The sequence below is a fragment of the Cyanistes caeruleus genome, chromosome 4 (assembly GCF_971803275.1).
Source record: "Cyanistes caeruleus chromosome 4, bCyaCae1.hap1.1, whole genome shotgun sequence".
NCBI classification, from domain to species: Eukaryota; Metazoa; Chordata; class Aves; order Passeriformes; family Paridae; genus Cyanistes; species Cyanistes caeruleus.
In genome coordinates this window covers 61,516,592-61,523,183 of record NC_141704.1, presented here as the reverse complement: position 1 = coordinate 61,523,183, position 6,592 = coordinate 61,516,592, and the positions used below count along the sequence as shown (strand labels likewise).

Sequence of the window (6,592 nt, the reverse complement as noted above, 5' to 3'; positions counted from 1 at the left end):
ATAGCTTCAACAGAAAAACATTTCAGGTTAATTAAAGCATCTCCTTATTCTCTACCTCTTCTGAAGATTAATTCTTTTCTTTACTGTCTCTGATAGTTTTATAAAGTCTCTTTACATGTTGACTACTCTCTTTTTCTTTCTCTGGAAAAAGGATTAATCTGCAAGTCTCATCTGGGTAATGAAAGGGTTAAAATCTTGCCCAGGCTTTGTAGATGGTTCTGTGATCTCTGCTGGAGCAGGAGCTGGAGCTGTCTGTGATGGAAGATTCTTCATAGCTGCTCTGGAGAGTGTGGTCACTGTCTCAGCCCGCCGCAGGTCAAGAGCTTTTTTTCTTTCTTTACTCGGCAGTCTCTGGTGAATTCAGTCACAGCAAAAACTGCAGCCAAGCCAGGGACCGGCCTGGCCCGGCCTGGGCCTGGGTGAAACCCTGCAGGCCCCATCTCCCAGCCGGGAGATGCGGCAGGCCCAGCCCAGCCCCCCTGCCCGGGCCTCATGGCCTGGGCAGGGGATGGGAAGCCAGCTAAAGCTCTGTTACCTTTCACAGCCAGGAAACAAAGAGACAAAGAAATTCCCAGGCTTAGGTCTTAAGGTGGTGTTCACAGGTTGGTCTCACTTTTCAGTGGTTGAAACTGCTGTCAATTCTTAGAAATGGCCAGCTGTTGGTTGGGAGAAAAACTCCCATCAGCTTCCATCAGTTTTAACTTCTTTAGTTGTTTCTCTTTGTTTTCTTAAATGCCAATCTATCACACACTGTAAATCAGTATACTGTATAAACCTCAAATGCCTCACTTTGACTCTTGGCTGCTGTTGCCTTCATAGAAACTTAGCGGCACTGCATTCAATGCTCAGAAGTGCCTAACTCATCTGGACACTCCTGAAAACGTTATCCTTGAGCCACCTCCTCATTTTTTCTAAGTTTAACATTCATCAGAAAATAGGCCAGTGACTAATCTCATTTTAATCAGCCAGTACCAGAGACTTCAGAGGAGATTAATACCAGAGCAGGTCTTGGTATTAATTAACAGGTGCTCCCACTTAGTTCTCTTGAGAAAAGACAGTTTGTAGCCCAGCACACAAATTTCCAGCCAGGAAAAGAACAGACAGATCTCGAGTCTCATGCCACATAACCCCAAAAATATACTGACAATTTCTGCCATTATAGACAGAAGCTAAATTGTGGATCCTGGAGGGAAATACATTACACAAAGGAGCCTCAAGGTGCAGTGTCATTTCCCACTGTTCCAGCAGGAAGAGCCATGGCTTCAGATACTTTCCAGGAAAGCAGCTGGTCTAATCATTTGGGTTGAGTACTTTCTCCCCAACTGTGTTTTAGATTACACCTCTTGAAATAAATCCAAATCAAAGCCCAACCATTCCTCTTAGCCTTTCATAATTGGCAGGAAGCTAAAACTGGGATCCCATCAGCTGGAGAAGCCTTAATCTCACTGTGACAACTGTAGACTGCCCACAAATAAATATTTAGTTCTATGGACTGAGAAACTGAGTTAAAAGGCTGGCTGTCCCAATGAATGGAGTGCCTTGTGAGGAAGCAAGAGATGATACAACTTTCTGGCATAAAAACAGCGATGGTTTGACCTCCTGAAGCACCACCAGCAAAGCCAAAACCACTTAGTTCCCACTTCTCCCCACCAGGCATGGACAGAAAGGAATCTTCAAAATGGATAGTAATACTGTGGCTTAATGTGCATTTTGTTTGGCTTTTTGTTTTGTTTTGTTTTTTTTAAGCTAAGTCTTCAAGTACACAGTAGCTTTGGAAAACTTTCAGGTTTTTTTAAGTCATAGTTTATTTAAGCAGTATTTAATCATTTTTATCCCTTAGAATGTCTGTATATTTCCTGGGTAAGTCAGAACAGGCTGAATAAAGTACGTAACACTGTTGCTTTTTGTGGATTATAAGGAATAGTTTATGACCTCAAAATATGAAGTTTCTTGACTGAGCCTTTTGTGAACCTGGACCAGGCCTGCAGTGAATTTAGACAGTGTGGCTGGAGGAACATAGATTTCTGGTTGTGTTTCAGTTTCTGATGAACAGTTCTCTGAACAAAAAAGAGAAACGCCCCTCCTTCACATTAAAGAGCACATCCTGGACAGGAAAGCTGAAACTCCAGACATTCTCCCTGCAGCCCAGCCCTGAGATGTGGCTCCAGAAAAGTGCAAGGAGTAGTTTCTGTATCCAGTGTGTCCTTGCATGAAGGTACACACTGCCCGAGCTACATCTTTGTAAGCTGAATCAATAAAATAGCTTGGGATAATAAATTAACCTCTAAACACAATGAGACAATTATTAGCCTTTTACTACCCTTTACAGATGTAATTTATAGCCTTATCATAATTCATTTATTCCTTTTGAAAAGTATCAGTCCCACCCAAGGCATAATAGTTCTGCAGCAGAACTGTAATTGAGCTGTTTGAAATAGCTTACAAGTCACAGTGAGAGGCCATGGAGGCAAATATGAATATTGGTTATTATAAAGAGAAAAGAATGCCATTCAGAATGTCTCCAGTTCTAGGGTAATGAGAAATTGAATTAATGTTTCCTGGCATCAATGAACAGTGGTGTTTTCAATGCAGGCAATTTTAATTACATTGCTTTTCATAGAATTACTGCGACAAGTGCAATTTGTTGGGGCTGAGTTCTCAAACAGCAGAAATTAGTGTAGTTCCTACAAAATCAATGAAACAGTATTTGCAGAGGATCAGAGATTTTGCTTTTTATTTCCCTGCAGCCTGCCCTAACAAGCCCTTCAGCTTGTTACTGAAACCAGCTGATAGTTTCCAGCATGTCTGTGTTGTTCACATGCAGCAGAGCTGCACATACTGGCTTCAGCCAGACCAGAGAGCTAGACTACCCTCAGCAGCAGTCTTCCTTAATCCAATATTAGGATTGTCATGGAAACCTCTTAGCAACATGGAAGATGAAAACGGAATGAGAAAAGGAAAGACACGGTCAATTCAAATGGTACTTCTAGAGCCAGAAAATCCAAAGCACAGAAACTTACCAGCTTTGGGAAAACACCAGAAACTGAATTAAAAAGGGGGTTTTTTTGGAGATTCCTGGGTAGATGATCTCCTCATGTCTTTCCCATCTGTCTGGTTTTTGTATAACTAAAACAGCCCAGCTGTTGTGCTCCCTGTCCTAAGCACTGTGTCACAGATGGTTGCCCCAGCCATTGCAGAAGTTTGATTTTTCTTGCTGAGGAATGATAGTTCTGGTGCTTTGGAAGCAGCTCATTCCTGGTTTGTGATTCACACAACCTGTGGTTCAGCTACCCAGCCTATCCTTTGGTTTTAACAACAATCGGTCTTACCAGAAGCTCAGCTTCAGGTCTTGAGCCTTTTTATTTTAACAACGGGAATTCCACTCTCCAAGTCTGCATTATCCTATCCAACACACTGAACAGTGAGCAATACACATTTATTCAGTTATTGACAAATTCCCCCTCTGTGGTTTGCTGGATTTTGGCTGTACATGTAAGATTTAAAGTATGATAAATGACACAGGATAGCTGGACTCATACGCGTTGGAGGTACCTACATCACAGGTGCAAATAAACCTCACCTCTGCATTGTTTAGACATGAATCAGCTCCAGTCTTGGAACAATGGACCCAAAAAGATGAGCTGGTTGAACAAAGAGTTTTGGCTAGAACTCAGGGAAGAAGAAAGTTTATCACCTTTGGAAGAAGGGACAGGCAACACAGGAGGACTAAAAGCATGTTGTAATATTACACATGAAGAAAATTAGAAGGGCCAAAGCCCTGGCAGAACTTAGTCTGGTTGCTGCTGTAAAGCATAGTCAAAATATTTTTTTATAGAGCAGCAACAAAAGGAGAACTGAGGGAAATCTATACCTTTTATTTAATGTAGGAAGAAACAAAGTGGCAAAGGATGAGGGAAAGGCTGAGGTACTTAATGCCTTCCCTTCTCTGCTTCAGTCTCTAAGTGAGACCAGTTATCCTCAGGATATCCAGCTAGGTAATGTGGAAGAAAGAGATGAGGAGCAGGATAAGGCTTCATAATCCAAGGAAAATTTTCAGTGACTGCTACACCACTGAGACAAACCCAAGTCTACAGGGCCAGAAGGGATCCATCCACCCAAGAGGACTGAGGGATCTGGAGGCTGTGCTCACTGAGCCACCTCCCACCATTTGGAGGTCCCAGGCAACTCGAGTTTATCTAATGTGACACCCAGTCACAGGAAGGGCCAGAAGGAGGATCTGGGGAACTACAGACCTGCCAGCCTGGCGTCCGTGACAGAGAACGTCATGGAACAGATCATTTTGGATATGATCACAAGACCTGTGCAGAACACCCAAGGGATCAGGCCCATCAGGCATGGGTTTAGGTCATGCTTGACCCACCCAGCTCCTTCTGTGACAGGGCGACCCCCTCAGTGGATGAAGGTAGGGCTGTGGATGTGTTTCCCCAGACTTTAGAAAGCCTTTGACAATGTCTCCCACACATTCTCCTGGGGACACCGGCTGCTCATGGCCCTGCTTCACTGGGTATAAAACCGGCTGGATGGGCCCAGGGACTGGTGGGGACTGGAGCCACATCCAGGTGGGGCCAGGTACCAATGGAGTCCCCAGGGCTCAGCACTGGTGCCAGTCCTATTTAATATCTTTACTGATGATCTGGACAAGGGGATCGAGGGCATGCCCAGTCAGTTTGCAGAGGACACTGAAGGATTGCCAAGGGCAACTGACACCAACAGGTGACATGGACCCTCTGCCCACAGCTGTGCCAGGAAGAGTTCTGGAATCTGGACATCACTGTGACCCAAAGGCAGGACCCAGCACCTGGCCTTGTGGAACCTCAGACCATTGGCCTCAGTCCATGGATCCAGCAGATCCCTCTGCAGAGCCTTCCTGCCCTCCAGCAGATCCACATTCCCACCCAGCTGGGTGTTGTCTGCGAACTGGCTGAGTGTACACTCTATCCTCTTGTGCACATCAGTGGTAAATACATTAGATAGGACTGTCCTTGCCCAGCTCTGGGAAGGGACTGGCACATTTAGGAAGTCACCATTTCCTAGATCTTCACTGATAAGGGCACTAGCAGCTAAACAGAGCTCCCATACAATCATTAGTAATGTGGGTGTTAATATCCTGTTCCACCTCGCTATAAGAAATGCTTCCTTTGTCCATCTACTTCAATTTTCAAGTCAAGGGAGGAAGGACACTCTTGGTCCTTTTTTTTTTTTTTGACACTTCCATGGGCACTAGGAAGCACAGCTCATTTCTGGGATCATTGGAGCATATATTCCACCTGCTCACTTTTGCAGCTGGTCTCCAGCTGTGAAAGGGAACACAAATGCCAGTCCTAAATACTTAGGCCTTTCACAAAAACCCTGCACGAAACTTAATGGTCTCTGCTGTGCCAGAAAGTCTCACTATGAATTCTGACCATTCCTCTAAAATCGACTTCTGGCAGGGACACTGCTGAGTTACCTCAGGTGTAACAGCCTTTCCATCCAGCTCAGCACATGTGCAAAGAAACCTGAATGCATCCTTTTTCCAGCTGAATTTCAGAGGCCCAGTGTTCAGTGTTGTCTGAGAAACCAGTAGCTGATTTTGAGCCTTACTGTTAAAAATCCTTCTAACTCCATTTCACCAGTATACACACACTTCACCTTCCGCATGTCTTCACCAGGTGCATGTACAGGACATGCAGAGCTGCTTCTCTTGTAAGATCTTTGGAAGCTTGTTGAGCAGCCACTAAAAGTAGGCTATGTAAATGAGCCAGAAATTAGGATTTTTACAGGACTGACAGCTGACATCATGAATTACTGTATAAAACAGTTCCACTTAGACAGGAATTCACAAAGGAGACTCATACAGTGATTAGTGTTGCCTTCAGCAAGGCAAATATAAATGCACATAAATGCCAGAGACAAGTCAAACTAATCATTGTTCATAGATGTCAGATGTCTAAACGCAATGCTGGAAATCACAATAAGTGCTTTCTTTGCTGCAAACAAGGAAAACACATTTTATAGGTCTTGTTTAGACTTAGAGACTTTGGGTTTTATTTCCAGGGAAGGTCAAATAAAATAGTCCAAATCCTAAACACAGAAGGAGTAATACCTTTAATGATCAGATACAATTGTCAAATTAGACAAAAAGATAGTATTGCAATTGTAAGATGAAAAGTGGGACATCCCACTAGATATCCAGAAGCTCCAAAAACATAAGTGTGAATACTGAAGGTTAGGTATTTTCAATTACCAACAGGCTTCTAATATTCTTCAGTTTTATCAATAAATATTTATTAATGCATAGAAAAAAACAGTTTTGTGCAGGTTCATTAAAAAAAAAAAAAAAAAAGTAATGTTTGGGAAAATCAATAAACTTTTACCTCCTTAGGATACTCAAAATATTTACTGTCAGGTTAAACCTTTGGATATCTGCATGAAGTAATCATAAGGACTGCATAAGGAGGTCCATTGTCAGATATTTACAGATTGGTAAAAAATGCTGTCCTTACAAGTCATTGCAAATTCCACTTTTATATATTTACAAATTATTTTATCACTTACATTTAGCCATAATACAATCTTACCTCTCAAAAGG

The 6,592-nt window shown here is 42.9% G+C and overlaps 1 long non-coding RNA gene across 1 annotated transcript; it reads left to right on the top strand.

Annotated features, from left to right (window-relative positions):
• Positions 1 to 416: 416 nt before the first annotated feature.
• LOC147653693 (uncharacterized) lies at positions 417 to 6,308 on the top strand. Its single transcript, XR_015285722.1, has 2 exons — positions 417 to 602; positions 2,748 to 6,308. It is a non-coding gene; the product is annotated as an uncharacterized LOC147653693 (long non-coding RNA).
• Positions 6,309 to 6,592: the final 284 nt, after the last annotated feature.